Raw genomic sequence first — 20,627 nt, 5'->3', positions numbered from 1 at the left:
AGGCAAACCTAAAGAAGGAACTAGTAGAGACTATGGCCAAGGAGCAGATATATGAGGGCCAAGCAGAGTGACTTGCTCATCAGAGACATTGCTCCTAGTGAGGAGCAGATGGAGAAGATTGCAAGAAGGTGTGAGGACCTCAGAGCAACAGTTATAAATAGCCTGGCCTGTGTGTCTGTCTGCTGGGGAATTCTATGAGAGGTTGCTCTTCCCACTGACACTACAGTGGGAAAGTATACTTGTGTTTTGAGGGATGGGGCAAGGAGGGAATGTTTTATTGCTTTGTTCTTGCTATGCCGTTTCAGTAAATGCCTTTGACATGATCAGATAGTGTGTTCTAGCTGACTAGAGTAAAGTTAAACCCATTAATGGGGGCCCATGAGCTATAGTTGCTGGAGTGGGGCAGTATAACTTGAGCCTGGGGGGACTGAGCCTGTGGGGGAGCTAACCTATAAGTGCAAATTGGTGGGAAGAGAACTACCCAAAGAGGAAGGTTCAAGTTTACAAATCCACAATTTTTCTAGAATCAATCCACTTTCTATGGGCTAAGTGGACTAGGAAAGAATGGCCCAGTACTTCACTGGACTGGGCAAGACACTAATGGAATTTGCCTCCTGGGAATTGTCCCTACAGGTGGTGGTGGGGTGGTGATGAGATGTTATTTTTCCAGGCATTTCCCCAGTATACTTGATACCTTCACAAACTCACTTGCTTTATTGTCAACCTGAGAATATTTTTATTGATGGCAACCTGAGAGCTACAAATAAAAGTATAGAGAACTATTTGAAATCCACTAAAAATCACAGTGGAGTTATGAATTAGGTCCATGATAAATAAAATTCTTAGGCAACATAGGTCATTTAAATAACAAGGGACTTATCGCTATGAGTTAACTGAATGTGAAATGAAATTTTTAGGCAACATAGGACATTTAAATAATAAGGGACTTGTGAACATCACCAGTCAACAATGAGTGTTATGGTTTGGTAATAGATACCCACAAATGGCTGAAGAGTATTCAATTTATAAGTATTATCATATTTTCCCACAATCTTAGTTGAATTTTTTTTGTGACAGAACATCAAAGGTCCTTGACTTTTGTAGGACAGTTTTCTCAATAACTGATTCAAAGAGATGCTTCTGGAAAGGGGTGCTTGGGAGCACACACACTAAAAGTTGAACAATATAGATATGATAAGCATGTCTCCTGCACAAGGTTCACTTGTGTAGCATCCTCTCTGAGTTCCCTTCCTCTCGAAGGTTAGGCTCCTAAGGGGATGACTACTCTTCAGGTTCTAGGAGTGACCTTGTGAAGGTATATTTCTCTCATTGTATTTCCTGAGTCCCCACTAGTGTGTCTACCACTGATGATCAGCCAGGACACTTTGCATTTAGCAAAGTCATTTAGTAAGATGATAGAGCAATAACAGTCAATACAAAACCTTCTCCACCAAAGTCTGGGTGCACTCTTCCACAAAACACACCACATTCAAGGGAAGAGTAGCCTCAAATTTAAAGTACAGTAGTAGTGAGGCACATACATAAGATACTAGTATGACAAAAGGGCAACTCATAACTCCTGATACTTTAGAACCTGGAAGGCTTTTCTTAAGTGCATACCTAGCATTCTTCTGTGGAGAAAAGAGTCCAATTTTTTGAAGCTGTCTTCTTCAAGTTCTACATTTCTGCCTCTCTCTGCTCCTGGCTGGATACATTGTCTCCTACTTGTCTAGCCTTTCTGATAACATGCTCAGTGGAGAGGAATGAGGCACAAGGAAGACAGACAGGACAAAAATTCTCTACTTTCATCCTACCAATACTCTCCTGTCTTCCAGAATAATTCCATCTCAGGGGCCTTTTTTCACATGAAACTTTAAATCTATTATATACAACTTGCTATTCTTTTTAATATATAATAAATTTATCATATAAATTTCTTTTTTTTCTTTTCCCTTGCCTTCTTCCCCCCTTCCTTAGAGATGGCTACCATGAGACACAAACATGTGTGTGTGTGTGTGTGTGTGTGTGTAATCATTTTACACATTTATTTATTTATCAATTCTTTCTCTGGATGCAGATGGTGTCTTCCTTCATATTTCCTTTGTAGTTAATTTAGGCATTTATTTGTTTGTTTATTTTCCCAGTTTTAACTCCAACTAATCATCTCTGCACTAGAACTCAACCACTGCTGGACTGGTGAGCTACAGATTGACCTGTTTTTATAACTAGGTTCATGGGTGTATTTTATTCTCTTAGCCATCACAAGACATTTCCTGTATGTTGTCACCTGCCTTTCATTCAAAGCTCTATAATCCTCATATATTATAACACTGTAGGAAAATTCCTTAACCTTTATTATTTGGTCAATGGGACTCTCACCTGATAGAGGGAATCAGGACAAGCAAACAGTCTTATTTACATATTAAAAGCTAATCATTACACTCTAGGTCCACTGATTATATTGATTGAGATGAAGGCAGTAGAACCCTATCCCTAACACCTGGTTATCTGCCATTGGGTTCAATCAGTAGTGATCTTTCCCTGTATGGTGTTCACAACTTTCTAGTAAATGTTATCATGTTATATTACGTATGATAGTTATCTGCATTAGCTGGTATCCTAAATTGTAAGTTCCATGAGGGCAGGAATCACCCTTACTGAAAAGTTGAAGCCCTTTCAATGGCTAGCATGGAGAGTCACCTGGTAGATACTTAAGGAATAATTGGTGTATTCTTAAGAATACTGGACTTGGACTCATTGTCTCCAATACTTCTTAGTAATTAATCTCTCCCAGCCTCAGTTTTCTCCTCTGTAAAATTTCTCATAGGGTTGTTTTAGGGATCTAATGAGATAAAATTTGGAAAGCATTATACAAATGCCAACTATTATTTATGCACTGATACATTGAAAAGCTGGAAGTTACCTTAGAAACTATTTTATTCAAACCCTTTGTTTTTTAGATGTGAAAACTGAGTCTCAGAGAGATGAATGATTTGTTCAAAGTCACTTAAACTGGTTAGTGGCAATGCAAGTGGACAGAATGAAAGGGATGTGAGATATATTGTGGAGGTAGAAATAAGACCTGACATAAATAATGTGGAGTGAGAGACAGTAGAATAGAGGATGATTCTGAGATTACAAACCTAAATGGGTAGAAGGATTATCAGTACCTTCTACAGAGAAAGGTAAATTTGGAAGAGGTATGGTTTTGTGGGGAGGAAGATAATGAGCTCCGTGTTGAAAATAAGGACAATAATAATGTCATTATTTCAAATCCCTGCCAAGTATGGGTTCAGTTGTCAGTTTCTGCCATTAGGTATCCTCAATGTTCCCAAGGGCAGCTAGGTGGCACATTGGATAGAGCACTACACCTGGAGTCAGGAAGACCTGAGTTCAAAAATGGCCTCAGATACTTTATTAACTGTGTGATCCTGGGCAAGTCACTAATCTTATTTGCCTCAGTTTCCTCATTTGTAAAATGAACTGGAGAAGGAAATGACCAACCACTCCAGTATCTTTGCCAAGAAAACACCAATGGGGTCGTGAAGAGTCAGGCGTGACTGAAACAACTGAAAAACAAATGTTCCCAAAGCCTCAAAGCAATAATGAAGGCCCCTTCTGTACCTTTTCCAGAGTCCCACCATTCATTCAAATTTTAGAATTAAAAAATATGAGGATCATAGTAGGGTAGCAGCAGAGTATTGCATTTGGAGTTAGAACACCTTTGGGTTTGAAGACAGCTCTTATTTTTGTATCCCCAGCATCCAACACAATTTTTTTTCAAATAGTGTGCACTTAAGAAAAGCTGGTTGATTGGTCAGTTGTTCGCTATGGAGCCAGTTGTCTGCTAACAACAGACTGCTGGGTGGGGAAGATACAGCAGGTATCATGAATCCCATTTTGCAGCTACGGAAACTAATCGGGCCTCTAAGAGACGATAGGGGCACAAATTTCTGGAAGAGGTCTCTGAGTTTATCTAATCCAATCCCCACATTCGATAGATGAGTAAAAAGAAACCCAGAGAGGGTATCAAGAGTGTCTTGAAGGAAGTCAAACAGGTGGTAAGTGGCAGAGCTGGGATTTGAATCAAGGGTCATCATCTGAGTCCAAATCCTTCCTTTAAAAAAAAATGACTTATGGAAGGCCATAATGCTAATGTCTCCAGAACCAGGATTTGACCTTAAGTCAAGCTGCCGCCTCTTAACTTTGTAACACATAATTACACTAAGTTTTACAGTAATGCTGGAAAGTATAATAATGTTGTCACCTTTAAGGGGCTTATACCCACTTAGAAAGCCATTACATAATGGACTCTTATACCAGTGCCATGATTTAGAAAGGTAGCAATACATTCTACAGATGAGGATATTTGGACTCAGAGGATGAATAGTTTGCCTATGCTCATGAAGGGCCCAGGCCCTTTGACTCTAGACATAGGTCTTTAATCACTGGAGAACAGTACTCCCTTTTTCTTCCACAAGCTGTTACTTCTTAGGCTACCCTGAATTACTCCCAGTGATTGCTCCCCCAGAGTGCCCTGGGTGTTTGCCAAGTCACCCTCTTAAATTTCACTTGGCTTTCTTATGTAACAGGGGAAAACTAAAAGGACTCTCACACATGGGTTTTCTTTTTTTGTGATGGGCAAAGCTCTAAACTGGGAGTCATAGGTCCCAGATTCTAGTCTTAACTATTCCACTATAATCATACTATAACTATAAAAGCATTATAACTTTCATTAAATCATTTTGCTTTCCTGGGCCTCAGTTTCCTCATCTGTTAAATGAGAGGGGGAAGATTGTTAAGATTGTTAACAATTTTCTCAGCTTTAAAGCTCAAATGAGCCAACAGATGGCATTTATATATTCTTATCTGAATAAGTGTTAAGGTATTAACATCACCCCCATTTTGCAGATAGGAATCTGAATTCCTAAGAGGATAGGTGACTTGCTTATTATGGTTACACAATTAGCAACTCCAAAGGCAAGATATAAACTCAGGTCTTCTTGACATCACATCCAGCACCCTATCCATCACACCAGAGGTGTCAAGCACCTGGCGTGGTGGCCATATTGACTAGTAATACTCACAAGTGCTGGGGGAACCAAATGAAAATGTAATTGGGAAATAATTAACAAAATAAACGAAATACTACAGAACACAGATAATGTTAATATGTTGTTTTCTAGACTGCAGGGATCCTTACATATGTTTCTATATGAGTTTGCTGCAACTGCCCTAAACCATGCTGTTTCTCTATGAGACAAAGTCTCATGGACATCGAATTCCAAGCTCTTGGTTATTTGATGAAACTTCTCAAACCTTTTAAAAATTCATGCTTATGTCCCTTCTTCTCATATTTCATAGTTAGAAAATAATCTGCAATATTGCTCATTTCCTACTGAAAATAGAAAATCAGTTCCTGTTTTCCCCATCAGAACATTCTTTGATGGGCATACTAATATATGTCTGAGAGCAATGTGATTTATATAACATTTCTGGAAAGCAGTTTAGAATTGGGAAAACAAAGTGGTTAAAGTATCCATATCCTTGACCTAGAGATCCCACTACTAGGAACACAACCCAACCCAAAGGGATCATTGACATAAAGAAAACCTCTATATACACCAAAGTGTTTATAGCAGTAGAAAACAATTGAAAACAAGATAGACCCCATCTATTGGGGAATGGCTAAATAGACTGTGGCACATAAATGTGATGGGATATTATTATATTGTTAAGAAATGAACATGATGTAAATAGAGAAGCATGGAAAGACTTACATGAACTGATACAAAATGAAATAATAAAAGGAAGGAAAACAATATAAACAATGAATACATTATAAATGGAAAGAAAAAGAACCACAATAATCAAAAATGAATGTTACAAAACTATAAAAGTAAACTTGGCTCCAAAGAAGAGATATGAGAAGATGCCTTCCCCAATTTCTTTTCAGACATGTAGGGGAGTTTCAGGGATAGGGAACACTGCAGATAATTTTATTTTTTTTTGATATATTGATTTGACTTTGGTGATTCCCCCCCCCTTTTTATTATAAGTAACAGCTCTCTCAGGGAGAGAGTAATATGTGGGAAAATCAAGGTGACGTCAAAAGAAAAGAGATCAATATTTTTTTGAAGAACATTCTTTTGAGTTTTTATTCCTACCTTTTGCCAAGCAAGAGTATTAGTCCCTGGTCTACCCAAACTGTGAGGACTTCTTATTGACCCATAGGGAGAAAAACTCAAAAGCGTAGGGCTCCTAAGGGCCCACTCTGGGAAACACTGCTCTGAATGGTTTTCCTCTATCAACCTTTAAGAAAGAAGGTTAAGGTTGTCATGCCCCTTCAACTCCTGCCAGGCAAATAGACTCTTCCAGGGCACGACTTGCAGTGATCATTAACTAAACAATATGCTAGTGCCCTAGAATAATGAATTCATTTTACTCTCACTAATTGACTTTACCTGGGTCACCACAGGATTGGTTCCCAAGTACTTAACAGTTACTAAGAACCAACAGTGAGCTAGACATTAAGACCTATTGCATGAGCAGCAGGTGAGGTAACCATGGTGATAACAAAAAACAATGGAGAAGCACATAAGTAGTGGTGAGAGATTAGGGAGTAAAATCAAAGCAAAACTCAGCGTGATAGGACAGGGGCACCTGTTTCTCCATTAAAAAGGATCTTTGGCCTTAGCTCAGATGGTTCTGCACCTGTTCTTCATTCGTAATTGCTAGTTACAAAGGAGTTTAGTGGCCATCTAGCCCAACCCAGGGGAGATAGCATGGTACAGCTGATAGAGGTGCTGGAGTCACGGGTCTTGGATTCATGCTACCTTTGATGTTTGCTGCCCATGTGACCTTACATAGTCTCTGGGCCTCAAATTTAAAATGGGATTGGGGAGGATTGTTGAATTAGATGATTTCCTTCATTTTTACAGAGGGGCAGTGGAAGACTGAAGACAGTAAGTGTCTTGCTCAAGGTCACACAAGGACTAATTGTCAGGGGTAGGATTTGAACCTAGGTCCTTTGACTCCAAATTTTTGTTGTTCAGTTTTGTCTAGGGTCTTCGTGACCCTGTTTGGGGTTTTCTTGGCAAAGATACTAGAGTAGTTTGCCCATTCCTTCATCTCATTTTACAGATGAGGAAACTCAGGCAAACAGGGTTAAGTGACTTGCGCGGGGTCATACAGCTAGTATCTGAGGCCACATTTGAACTCAGGTCTTCCTGCCTCCAAATACAATGCCTGTAGCTCACTATCTTATCTTCTTATCGCAGTAGCGGTAGATTACTGCTGTTTCCCATACATACGCCTCACTTTTCCATCACCTGTTGAATTTCGACTTTTTAAAACCAATTCTAATGTCACCTCTTCCAGGAAGTTTTCCGTGGTCCCCACAGCGGACAATGATTTTTTCCCCCATCTAGGCCAACCTGAGCATTTTGCTTGTTCCTTTATTATGCCTTCTTGTGTATGTACGCATGTCTGTGACCTTCTCTGTAACTTGCAGTCATAGAGGGTTGCCTGAAGGCATTAAAAGATTACGTGGTTATCCACAGTTACACAAGCAGTATATATCAAAAGCGAAACTTGAACCCAGTTCTTTATGACCCTGAGGTCAGCTCTGCATATACCATTCCATAAAGGCCTACGCACTTGTGTACTTATCATTGCCCTATTGGTATTGTTGTTGTTATTTGGTTATTGGTGTACATGTAAGCTGTGTGACTGCTAGTCATTTAACCTCTCTCTGCCTCAGTTTCTTCGTCAGTAAAATGGAGATAATAATAAAACCTATCTCCTGGGATTGTTGTGAGGATCATATGAGGTAATATATATGAAGTACTCTTCAAACCTTAAAACTCTATTTAAATTGTAGCTATTGTCATTATCTAGACTTGGTATCTCCCTCTGCACATAGCCCAGAATTGTGTACCCAGTAAGCATTTAATATGTGTTGATTTTTTTTTAATGTGGCTTTTGCAGCAAGGAGCCTGATGGCGTTGCAACCAGAGGCGATCCAGAGGAAGGGAACAAAGAGAGGTCATACATAGTCTTGGAAAATGAATTCAGGCCAAAAACAGCAGAGAAAAGCAAGTTTGGATTAGAGGAGTGAGGGGGTGGTAAAAAAAATACCACTAGAAAAAACAACACTTCACTCTTAATCAAACTTTTACAGGGTTCCAAGAGGTTTTAAGGCAAGAACATTCTCTCAGTCTTTCTGCCAGTAAAGTATCAATTTTCAGTACCCTCCTCCTCCCTCAACCCTCCAAAAATAACCCCCAAAATCCAAGCAAGAAAGAAACCAACCCTGCTGAAAAACGTACCTGGAGCATTCCCATCTCAGGTGGAAGGAGGCCGGTTAAAAATCAGACAGTTAACTTTGTTCTGATGTTCTCAAAGTTACTCAACTGAGTAGTTGAGTCAAACTCTGCATTCATTGTTTTATCAAAGGGTAATAAAGGAATGAGAGACTGCCAGGCATAGTGGCTAGGGGGCTGGCTTTGGGAGTCCAGAGGAACTGGGTTCATTTCCTGTCTTGAACACATACTTAACTGGGTGACCACGGGCAAATCCCTTACCCTCTCAGGGCCCCTAAGCAGTTCTCTAAGACTATGTGTTAGTTGACTAGTCAATGAGCATTTATTAATTGCCTAATGTGTGCCAGGCACACATTAGGCATTTAATAAATGCCTACCAACACCTTCAGGCTGTGCCAAGTGCTGGGGATGCAATGCCAGGCAAAACATAGTTCCTGCCCTCAAGTAGCTCACAGTCAAATGGGGGAGACACCATGTGAACAGCCATGTACAAATAAGCTATATACAGATTAAATAAAGATATAATCAGCAGAAGGAAGGCACTAGAATTAAGATGAATTATTGAGCTGCATTGGAGCTTCCATGTTGGGAGCTCTTTAAACTCTTGTAGATAAAAATCATAGGGCAGCTAGGTGGCACGGTGATTAAAGTGGAGTCAGGAAAACTTATCTTTCTGAGTTCAAATCTGGCCTCAGATACTTCCCAGCTGTGTGACCCTGGAACAAATCGCTTAACCTTGTTTGCCTCAATCTCCTCATCTCTAAAATGAGTTGGAGAAGTAAATGGCAAATCAATTCAGTGTCTTTGCCAAGAAAACCCTAAATGGGGTCACAAAGAGTTGGACATGACTTAAAAATGACTGAACAACAAGATAAAATCATAGGGCTGGCCCAAGAAAATGCAGGGGATGATATCAATGAATTTCACTGAACACTTTTCAATTTATCTCTCCCTTAATTAGTTTGACTGCTAAAGCTAAGTGAGTGAGTTATTTGGAGGCCAGAACTAGTGACTTCATAAATGTGAAACAGTACATATTAGTCTGATAAAGATGGAGGCATTGGCATCTCTCCATCCCTACTAACTTTCACATTAGATAGAGGCTTACATTCTTCTGCCTTAACACATCTTTTGGAAAAGTTTTGTTAATATTAGGACTTATGGGGTCCATGGAGGCAAAAAAAAAACAGTATGTGTTTGCTTTTGCGTAAGTACTTGTGCATGTATGACCATATGAAATTTTCGCTCCCACCCAAATGGTCAGATGTCGCATTTAACTTCTCTCTTTTTCCCTTTTCATTCTTAGGAGCTGTATGGTTGGATAGGGACATTATTTCAGAGAAGAAGAAAAATGAAAACTTGGAGATCCTTTAGTTTCTACTGATTTGTGAACATATTTCCACTGGATAAATTTAAATTCAGGGCTGCTAGTGAAAACTGCTGGTGCTTGAGTGTGCTAGGGGAAATAAGCAGAGGACTTGAGCATTTGGACATATCCTAATACTGTTGGAGAGGTTTTTGACCCACTGCTCCCAAGAATTCTGGGTATCAGCTCCCCTTATGAGATCCTAGACCTAGCAAGTCCCTTTAAGTTTCTGAACAAATGTTCTCTTTTCCTTGAAGTGCCTCTCCCTAAAGTCACCTCACCGGATATTTTCCACTCTAAATTATGGGGCCTAGGAATGTCTTTGCATGCATTAAACAGATCCAACCCTGTTGCAATCTCTTAGTGAATAATGTGTTTCTTTCCCCACAGAGGTGTTCAACTATATAGGCCTTCCTTAACCTTGGCAGTATCCTTAACGTCTCCACTTTCCTCTCAAACCTCATGAATCCCTCACGACGTCAGCCTGGACTCAGGCTGGATTTAAAGTTTTTCTCCATATCTGAGGAAGGCTGCCTGAGTTTTACTGAAGCTGAAATAACAGTTTATGGTCTGCAGCTGGTTTCAACTACTTGAAAAATCCAGCCAAACTGGAAAACAAGAGGGTGACTGTTCCCCCACACCCACAAAGCTCAGAAATCACGCGCTGCTCCGAGGTCAGAGGAAAATCAGAGCACCACAGAGCTATGATGGATGGCTCATTTCTTAGAGGTGGAAAACAACAAAAAAGAAACAGTAGACCTAGTCCACACAAAAGAACAAAGGTCTTAGAAATAGTTAAGACCTCTGGACCAAACAGCAGAGCAGGAGTTAGGTTGATTTACAGAGACCATGTAAGCTGTAAAACATTTTCTGAGGATATAGTGTGCGCAGTATTAATTTTTATTACAAAGAAGGAAGGGACTTTTCTTCTCATCCCTGCCATTGATTTTAGAACTAAGTACTTTGATGCCCTCTTGCCTGAATGCATCAACTATCCCATAATACTCCCGGTTCGTGCAAATTACTCATTACAGAAAAGCAAAATAAAAACTTTAATTCCACTAGGCAGATGAATCTAACTAATCTCAGTTCTTTGCTGACAAGCATATTGTGCCCTGGATGGTTTAGTAAAGTGAGGGTCTGCTGGGGTTTGGCCAATTGGTGTGAGCCAGGCTTCAGATATCAAAGTTTTAAGTTGTCAGTCAGCTCCCACTGACAATCAGAGATTTTTTTTTCCAAGCCAACAAAATGACACTATCTATGTGATCAGTGTAACTGATATTTGTAAAAGTTAGTTACTCATCATTTTGTATTGGAGCAACAGCTATAAAATGTAAAAAATTTATGATTACAAATAGAACTGACAGTGAACAAAAAACCTTTTTGTGAGTTAATCACACACACACACTCTCTCTCTCTCTCTCTCTCTCTCTCTCTCTCTCTCTCTCTCTCTCTCTCTCTCTCTCTCTCTCTCTCTCTCTCTCTTTTATACCCCAGTTCAGTCATTTTATCCACAAAGTAGTATGAAGGTCTAGACTAAGATGGTAGTAGCTGTGTGAGTAGAGAAAAGGGGTCAGATGTGAAATACATTGTGAATGTAGAAATGTTACAATTTGGCAGTTCCCGAGATATGTGGGTTAAGGATTACAGTACAGGACAGTGCTGAGATTTGTGGCTGTTCATCCTAGAGGACCAATGACATCATCCGGTGATGTCTTGAGTTGTACACATTTATTAGAACTTGGTCAATTGAGATTACAAGGCTAGGGGGCTGGAAGAATGGAGAATGATGGTGTCTTTGACAGAAACAGGATAATTTGTACTAATTTAAACATGTTGAGAGTGAGAGGTCTTGGGAAGTCCAGTCTGAAATGTTCAATAGGTAACTCATTTATATCTTAGTGAATTCACCCTAGAGAATAGCACATAATAGTTAAGTGTCTAGCCCAGGGTTATATAGCTATTGTTAGAAGTAGCATTCAAAACTAGGTCTTCCTGTCATTAAGGCTAGTATACTCTTTACCACATCCCAGTGTCTCTGCAAGGGTTATAATCCTCATCTATAGATGAAGGAACTTCCTCAGAGAGATGAAATGTCTTGTCCAGGGTGACAGGAAATGGAAAGGCTCAAACTCAGGTCTTCTGTACTCTAAGCCTTCTTTTCACCACACTGAATTATCTGTCAGTGTGTCTGTTTGAGATTTTGGGATTCTCGAGTTTAGTTGTAATAAGCTGCACTAACAGAGGATAAATAAAATGATAAAATGTTGTATCTGGAAGAGATCTTGGAGATAATCTAATGTGGTCCCTTCATAAAATGCCTAAAATAATATGGAAAATAGGAATGCAAAAGAAAATGCCTTGTAAAGAATTGGTTGAAAAGTAATTCTCCAATTTCTTTGGATGTTGGCATATTTTCACATCAACTGAAAATAAAACATATATTTTATGAATAAAGTTATTTGAGAAATGCCAATTGTTTTGCCTAACGATGTTAAAATATTAAATTTTGACCAAAAATTAGTCTTGTAACGTATGGGCCAAGTCAAATGGTTCCCCATATGCTGGCAAAATGTCACATAAAATTTTCTTTAAAAAAATTTTGGGTTTAGTTTCTTCTAGGCTTTTCCAGTTAGCACTATCATTTAATTTTAAATTATGATTGGTAGATGGGAATTTTTGAATAGCTACCTTAAATTCCTAAGGAGAATATAGCAACTTGTAAATATTAGACAGACTGGGTGTTTGGGAATAGAAATCAAAATTACATTAGAAAAAAATCCAGCAAACACACACTTCAGACCCTAGTCTGTCTAGCATAAGTAGGCTCTTGAGACAGGCTTTGAACTGACTTTTTGTGTTTGCCAGGTTATCAGTGGATACTGCTGACTGTTGAACGGGCTACCACGGCGCTTATGTGCTAGATAATTACTGCTCATGTTTTTGTTCTGCAGACTTGTTTACCCTGAGTCTACAAATCAAATGCTGGAGAAACATATGCCTGCCCTGGTGCCTTCAAAGGTGTATTGATTTCTAAACAGATTCTTTGATAAATGACAGTTCTGCCTTAGGGCTTGATGTTGACCTTTAAAGGAATGATTGATTACTTACTTGTTTGAGGTGGATTTCCCCTCCCCCCAATTATTTATCCCCACTTATGTGCTTAAATGCTTAAGCAGAAGCCAAAGTTAAATGTATTATTTTGTAAAATAAAATTGATTCATTTTCCCCTCAGGGCCTGAATAGTTTGATGGAATGTTAGAGCTGGAAGAGTTGTTAGCCATTATCTGGTCTAATCTCTTCATTTTACACCTGTGGAAACAGACCCAGGAAAAACTTCAGGGACTGTCCCAGAATGACTTGCCCAAGGCCACACCAATTAGAAGCAGATTGGAAACATCAGAAAGCATACCCCCCCACACACACATTACTGTTTCCATTATTCCACTGGATGAAAAACTGAATATTCATTTATATTCATATTATCATTATTTACTGAATACCAGGTGATTAGTCACTAGAGATACATGTGTGGAGTCAGTATAGAAACATTTAATACTATTTTATTGGGCTTTATAAATAGGTTAGTGTAAGCATGCATAGAAAAAAATCTATATTTTGGCATGGGCTAAGCTATGAATCTCACAGATGATTCCTTTGATATAAGAAAAATCTTCCCTGGCTGTTCCATTTACTACCTATTTGACTTCTGGGGAAAGTCATTTAACCTCTTTCACTCTCAGTTTCCTCATCTGTAAAATGAGTAAGTTGGATTCTAAAGGCCCCTCCAAATCTAAATCTATTATCCTATGATCCCACACTATGCAGGAGTTGGATGAAATTAGGTCAGATCTTAAAGAAAAAGGAAAGAAAAGAAAATGAAAATCAGCCTGTGTATGATATTAAATGATGAAAATAATACTCCCCTGAAGTGCTACTGTGATTTCTCTTTTTGGCATGGAAGTGATTCAGTGTTTCCATTAGAGTATAAGCTCAACTAGATTGTAGTGAACTAGAAAAGCAATGAGTATGGGCTTAGGATGAGATAGACAGACTACATAGATAGATACAAAATAAGAAGAGAGAGATAAAAAAGAGAGAGAGCATTTGTTAAACACTTAGTGTGTCCCAGACACTTTGCCAAGTGCTGGAAATACAAATACAAGGGAAAAGAAAGATAGTTCCTACTCTAAAGGAGTTTAAATTCTAATGGGGGAAGATAACACATTAAAAAAATAAAAAGTGAGAAGTGGGGAGGGCAAAGTGGAAAAGTCTGGAGAATCTGGAGGAAAGCCAAGTAAAAAGTTTACAAGGCTGGCTTGAGAGTGTCTCAAATAAACTAGAATGCATTTTTATAGTCACCTTTAATATGCCAGGCAGTGGTGAATTTAAACCTCTCCCTGATAAAGATAGGCTGACAGCTCATGACCATAGCAAAGCCATACCCAGCTAACAAAATTTTGGCAGGGTGCTCCTGCTGCTAAGACTTTTTTTTTTAAACCCTATTCTTCGGAGTTAAGATCACAGCCCATTGTCCTAGATAGTGGTTCAACTTAGGGTTAGAAACTCCCAAGACCTTCTCTGGCTTGCAATGAATTTTAGCCAGAAGAAAAGGCAAATAAAGGAGACAAGTTCATTTGTTCTTTATGCTCTTGGCCTCCATCCCCCCCCTTTTTTTTAGGCAATTGGGGTTAAGTGACCTGCCCAGGGTCATACAACTACATTCCTCTGTTTTTAAATTTCCATCTACCAACAGTAAAAGCCTCTTGCTTTTTTGGCTTATATTTTGGCCAGAAAAAAAACTTAGCTTTTTCACTATAATGATCTTGAAGTCCACTGATCACCACCCGAAAGAGATCTCAACATGAAAACTCCCAGGAATATTATAGCCAATTTCCAGAATTCCCAGGTCAAGGAGAAAATATTGAAAGCTGCCAGAAAGAAACAATTCAAATACCATGGAACCATGGTCAGGATCATATAAGACTCAGCAGCTTCCATGTTAAAGGGTCAGAGGGCTTGGAATATGATATTCCAGAAAGCAAAGGAGCTAGAATTACAATCAAAAATAATCTATCCAGAAAAATTGAGTATAAGCCTTCAGGGGGGAAATGGATATTTAATGAAATAGAGGACTTCTAAGTATTACTAATGAAAAGACCAGAACTGAATGTAAAATTTGACATTCAAACAGGATACTGAAGAAAAGCATAAAAAGATAAACATGAAAGAGCACTCATAAGGGACTCAACACAGTTAAACTGTTTACATTTTTATATGGGAAGTGTAACTCCTCAGAAATTTATCATTATTAAGGTAGTTAGAAGGAGTCTATATAGACAGAGGGCACAGGTATAAGTCAATTATGTTGTAATGATCTCAAAAAATGTAGGTATAAGAAAGAGGGATGAATTTGGAGAAAGGGGAAAGGAGAAGTGGGAATGGGAAAACTTTTTCTCACATAAAAGGCATGAAAAGAAGAGCTTATTAGTGGAGGAGAAATGGCAGGTGGGTGGGAGGGCTGGCTGATAATATTTAAACCTCACTTCTGAATTTCTGAATTGGTTCAAGGAAGAAAGAATATAAATATATATATATATATATATATATATATATATATATCTACATACATACATACATATGCATACATACATACACACACACTCAGTTGGATATAGAAATCTATCTGACTCAATAGGGGAATAGGAAGGGAAGAAATGATTAAAGGGAGGACAGATCTAAGGGTGGTGGTGGGTCAGAAGCAAAACAGACTTTTGAGGAGGGACAGGATAAAAAGAAAGAGAAAAGGATAAATAGAAGAAAACAGGATGGAGCAAGTAATACAGAGTTAGTAATAATAACTGTGAATGTTAATGGGATGAGCTCACCCATAAAATGGAAGCAGATAGCAGAATGGATCAGAACCCAGACTCCAACACTATGTTGTTTACAAGAGACACACATGAAACAGAAAAACACAGAAAGAGATAAAATAAAGGGATGGAGCAGAATCTAACATGCTTCAGCTAAAGTAAAAAAAAAAAGGCAAAAAGAGCAATCATGGTCTCAGAGAAAGCAAAGGCAAAAATAGACCAAATTAAAAAAGGCATAATCAGGGGAGCTACATTTAATAAAAGGTGCCATAGACAATGAAGTAATATCAAAAAATTTTATAGCAAGTTTTTCTAATAAAGTCCTCATTTCTCAAATGTATAGAGAATTGAGTCAAATTTATAAAAATAAGAGTCATTTGCCAATTGATAGATGGTCAAAAATTATGAATAGGCAGTTTTCAGAAGAAGAAATCAAAGCTATCTACAGTTATATGAAAAAAATGCTTTAAATCACTATTGATCAAAGAAATGTAAATTGAAACAATTCTGAGGTACCACCTTACACTTGTCAGAAATGATAGATGCTGGAGGGGCTTGGGGGAAATAGGTACACTAATGCACTGTTGGTACAGTTGTGAACTGGTCTAACCATTCTGGGGAGCAATTTGGAAATATGCCCAAAGGGCTATACAACTCTCCATTCCCTTTGACCCAGTAATACCACTACTAGGTCTGTACTCCAAAGAGATCAAAGGAAAAGGAAAAGGACATATGTGTATAAAATATTTATAGCAGCTCTTTTTGTGGTGGCAAAGAATTGGAAATTGATGGATTGCTCATCAGGTGGGAATGGCTGAACATGTTATGACATATGATTGTGATGAAATACTATTCACTATAAGAAATGGCCAGGGGGATGGTTTAAGAAAAACACGTCAAGACATGATGAACTGATGCAAAGTGAACTAAGAAGAATCATGAGATTATTGTGCATAGCAGCAGCAATGTTGTAATAATCAACTGTGAAAGACTTAGCTACTTTGATCAATACAGTTTCAAAGGACTCCTGATGAAAAAATGCTGTCTACCTCCAGAGAGAGAACTGATAAACTCTGAGTGCAAATTGAAGTGTAATTTTCTTATTTTATTTATATTGCTTTTTTTTTTTTGCAATATGGCTAATATGGAAATATGTTTCACATGATTTCACATGTAAAATTGCTATCATATTGCTTGCCTTCTCAGTGGGTAGGTGAGGGGTGGAAGGGAGACAACTTGGAACTCAAAATTTAAAAAGAAAAACAATTTTAAAATAAATATTACATTTTAAAAAAATATATTACATGTATTTTAAATATATATTTTATTTTCCCCCAGTTATATGTTAAAACAATTTTTAATATTTTTTTAAAGTTTTGAGTTCTAAGTTCTATCCATCCCCCTCCCTCCTTTCCCTCTTCCCTCCCTGAGACAGTAAGCAATTCAATATAGTTTATACATGTGCAATTATGCAAAACATTTCCATAATAAAATGTATTTTTAACTTTAAAATATGTAAGTGAAAAGAACACTGGATTAGGATATGGGATATCTGGATTCTAAGTTCTTTCAGAACTTAAATTCTACATTTCTTAAATTCTACCATATCATCTCTAAGCTTTTCAGTTCTAACATTCTGTGATTCTGTCTTCTCTTATTTCTTTGGCATAGACCACCCCTCTCCCATCAGGGTTATCAAAGGACCAAATTGGGTAGGTCTTTTTATCACTCATCCCTGTTAGCAAACAGCAAGAGAATGTGTGTCTTCCCTCTCTCCCTCCATCCCACTTAAAATATGATTGCTCTGTTCCTTGGAAAGTGTTCCAATCCTCTACCTCTCAATCACCTACATATGTTGTGGTTTTTGTTCAGTAATGTTCACTTCTTTCTGACCCCATTTGGGGTTTTCTTGGCAAAGATACTGGAGTGGTTTGGCATTTCTTTCTCCAGCTCATTTCATAGATGAGAAAATTGAAGCAAACAGGGTTAAGTGACTTTCCCAGGGTCACATAGCTAGTAAGTGTCTGAAGCCATGACTTTTCACTGGCCATCCCATATGCCTAGAATGAATTCCCTTTAGAGCCCTTCTTTTTCTTTAAGATATCTATCTGAAATTTTTCTTATCCACCCAATCATTAATACCCTCTCTTCCAAACCATCTTGTATTTAACTGCTTGTGTATATTTCTTTATGCATTCAGGTCACATATATTTACACGTGGACTTGTTCCTCCCAATAGAATGTAAGCCATTTGGAAGTGAAAACTGTTTCCTTCTTTGTACTTGTAGCCCCAGTGCCTAGAACAGTGTCTGGCACAAAATAGATGCTTAATAAATACTTTTTGATTGAGAGACCTTTGATTTTACTGGTATAGGGGAGTCTCAGGTGAGGAACTCTACCAATTCAGGTTGACGGCTCCTCTGCAACTTACAGTATTAAATGCCTAAAGCACTGACAGGTTTAATGACTTGCCCTGAATTAGAGGCAAGCCCTGCTTGCATTGAGGACAAATTTCTATCTGCTCTACCATTACTGCCTCTGTGTAAAACAACTATAAAATATTGAGGAAGAAAAGTGGTGTTTTTCTTCCCCTCACTGGGGTGTATTAGAAGATGCCGCTTACTTGTTACTGTAGAATTTTCAAGTAATGTGTAAGCTTACCAGATGTTTCAGGTATATTTTATTCACAGCAGAGTAGGAGAACTTCACAGGAGAGTGTGTGGTGTGAGCAGCATGGTTTGTTCTTTTCCAGGATGAAAGGCAGGGCTTGCTTCTCAAAAAGAACTTCACATTGACTATCAAAACACAGCCTTATCTGAAGTGAAGGGACTCCATGTAACAATATGACTCAACATTAGAAAAGTAGGTAATTTCAAGGGAAGACAGCACTCCAGTTGGCATTGGACCTGGATGGTGAAGTTGTCATTCACACACTCTACAGCTTTTGAATGATTATATCTAACCAAGTTTTTACATGTCTGAATTAACATCATTAATTTTGGCTTTTAAAAGTCTCTATTTTTATCATCCCAACTTATAAAATTAAGTGATTTTTAAAAATTACATCTTCTGTTAATAAAACTTCTTAATTTCTGAATATAACCCTCTCCAGTAAGTGTGGTAATTGAATTTTAAGCAAAAAGTAATTCAGAGAGCCATATGGGTCTTTTTCTATAGTTCAATGAATGTATAAAATATTTGTCAATAAGTACTTATAAGTTGTTTATGTTTTGAGCATTTCCTTTATGGTGGAGAAAATATTCTTTACCTGATATCAACAGCTTTCTGCATTAAATAACTTTGAGAATGGATATTTGTTATTACAGTTTGGAGAAAAAGTAGAGGAAGTGAGCTAATCCAAAGCTTTGTTTAAAAGATTTTTCTTAGAGTTGAAAGTATTCATATAAACTCATAGCAAGATGAATAAATTAACAAATAAAATTCTATTCTGAGATGGGAGCACAGCGAAACAGAGAATACTAAAAGAGCCTGATCCCTTGGATTTGGGTTCAGGATCCCCCAGTACATCATACCTCCCCCCCCCACTATAATTGACATATACAAACACAAGACACAGATAGGTATAAATCCATACTTAATATTCAAGTTATATGTGTATATTTGTATACACACACATATATATGTATACACACATATATGCAATACATACATACATACACCTCCTCAAAAATCACCCTTTGATGCCTTATATGACATGGAATCTTCTCTTTTCCTTCCTTCCTTCCTTGCTATATTCATTCATCTCTCTGTCTGTCTATTCATTTATGTGTTAATTATTCATTCATTCATGTTTGGGCTGTGCTTGTGTGGTATAAGTTCTAACAGGTCACACTAAACTGGAGAGACTTTCAGTACAATCTGGCAATTGATTGTATAGCCCTCATTTGAGGACCTGCCTAGTTACATAGAGTGAAGCTTTACTATAGGGTGATACTTTTTTTTTCTGTAGCAACTTTCAAAGTCTCTTTACCAAGTTATGGAGTGGTTGTTTTCTGTCAGTGGAGAATGAACCAAATCATGACTCCTTGAAGTGTTTGAACCACACACACACACACACACACACACACACACACACACACACACGCACACACAAAATCTTTTCTAAGCATTGATATCCCTGAATTCTAACATAGTTCATTCAAACTTAGTCTCTGATTTTGAAATCTAGTCTTTTTTTTTCAGAGTGGGATGGAGTGATATATTGATACATACAGCCACTAGAATGTGTTTTTCAATATCAATTGGCAATTCATTTGCAATTATGTAAAATATCAAAGTAATACCACTGAAATATACTGAGCTAATTTGGATTTGCTGTGTGTACTAGGAGGTTAGGAGATCTCGGATCTTTTCCTTACTCTACTTCTGATAGCTGTGTTGCCTTGAGTAAATTATAGAATAAATGGATGAATGAAAAATCATCTTAAAGCACTTGTTACATGATAAGTATCAAGAAAATTCAAAAGAAAAAACTGGTATTTGTCCTCAAAGAGCTCACATTCTACTAGGAGGAGACTGTACATGTAGGGGAGAGGTAGCCAAGGAAGGGCTACCACTGTCACCATCACTATGATTTAATTTTGGCTTGGGTTTACACTTCAAAATGTGGCTGGGATGTATCTGGCTCAGAATTATAAAACTTAGATCTTGGCCAAAAAGCCTGAAGATATTAAGAAAATATATGGATGCCAAGAAGAACCCCCTCTAGCCCTTAATGCCAACTCTAATACTGTCTTCTGGACACTTTGAACTTAAGCTTAGGAATAACCTTTTTCTACTCAAATCAAAAGCTCCTATTCTCACCTCTAGGATTTGGTGGGTTTTTTTCACCTTGAGATACACCAAATTACCCTTGAGCTAAAATGTACCTATAATTTAAAAAAAAAAACCTTTCCTTACTACTCCCCTAGACTCCTCTGACCCTTTTACCTTCTTGGGAGATTCTGAGACTTGAATCATGGTGCTTGACTAGAAAATTCTAGTTTTGATTAGTGGCCTTTCCCCTTCTTTAATAGTGGATTTCTAGCAAACATTTGGGTCCAA

The 20,627-nt window shown here is 37.9% G+C and overlaps 1 pseudogene; it reads left to right on the top strand.

Moving 5' to 3' along the window:
* Window positions 1–20,153: 20,153 nt before the first annotated feature.
* LOC110196947 (short transmembrane mitochondrial protein 1 pseudogene) lies at window positions 20,154–20,333 on the top strand (annotated as a pseudogene).
* Window positions 20,334–20,627: the final 294 nt, after the last annotated feature.

Source organism: Phascolarctos cinereus, unplaced genomic scaffold, assembly GCF_003287225.1.
Source record: "Phascolarctos cinereus isolate Bilbo 61053 unplaced genomic scaffold, phaCin_HiC Scaffold_5;HRSCAF=322, whole genome shotgun sequence".
Lineage (NCBI taxonomy): Eukaryota > Metazoa > Chordata > Mammalia > Diprotodontia > Phascolarctidae > Phascolarctos > Phascolarctos cinereus.
The sequence above is the reverse complement of the archived record's forward strand: the minus strand, read 5'-3'. Positions and strand labels throughout refer to the sequence as shown.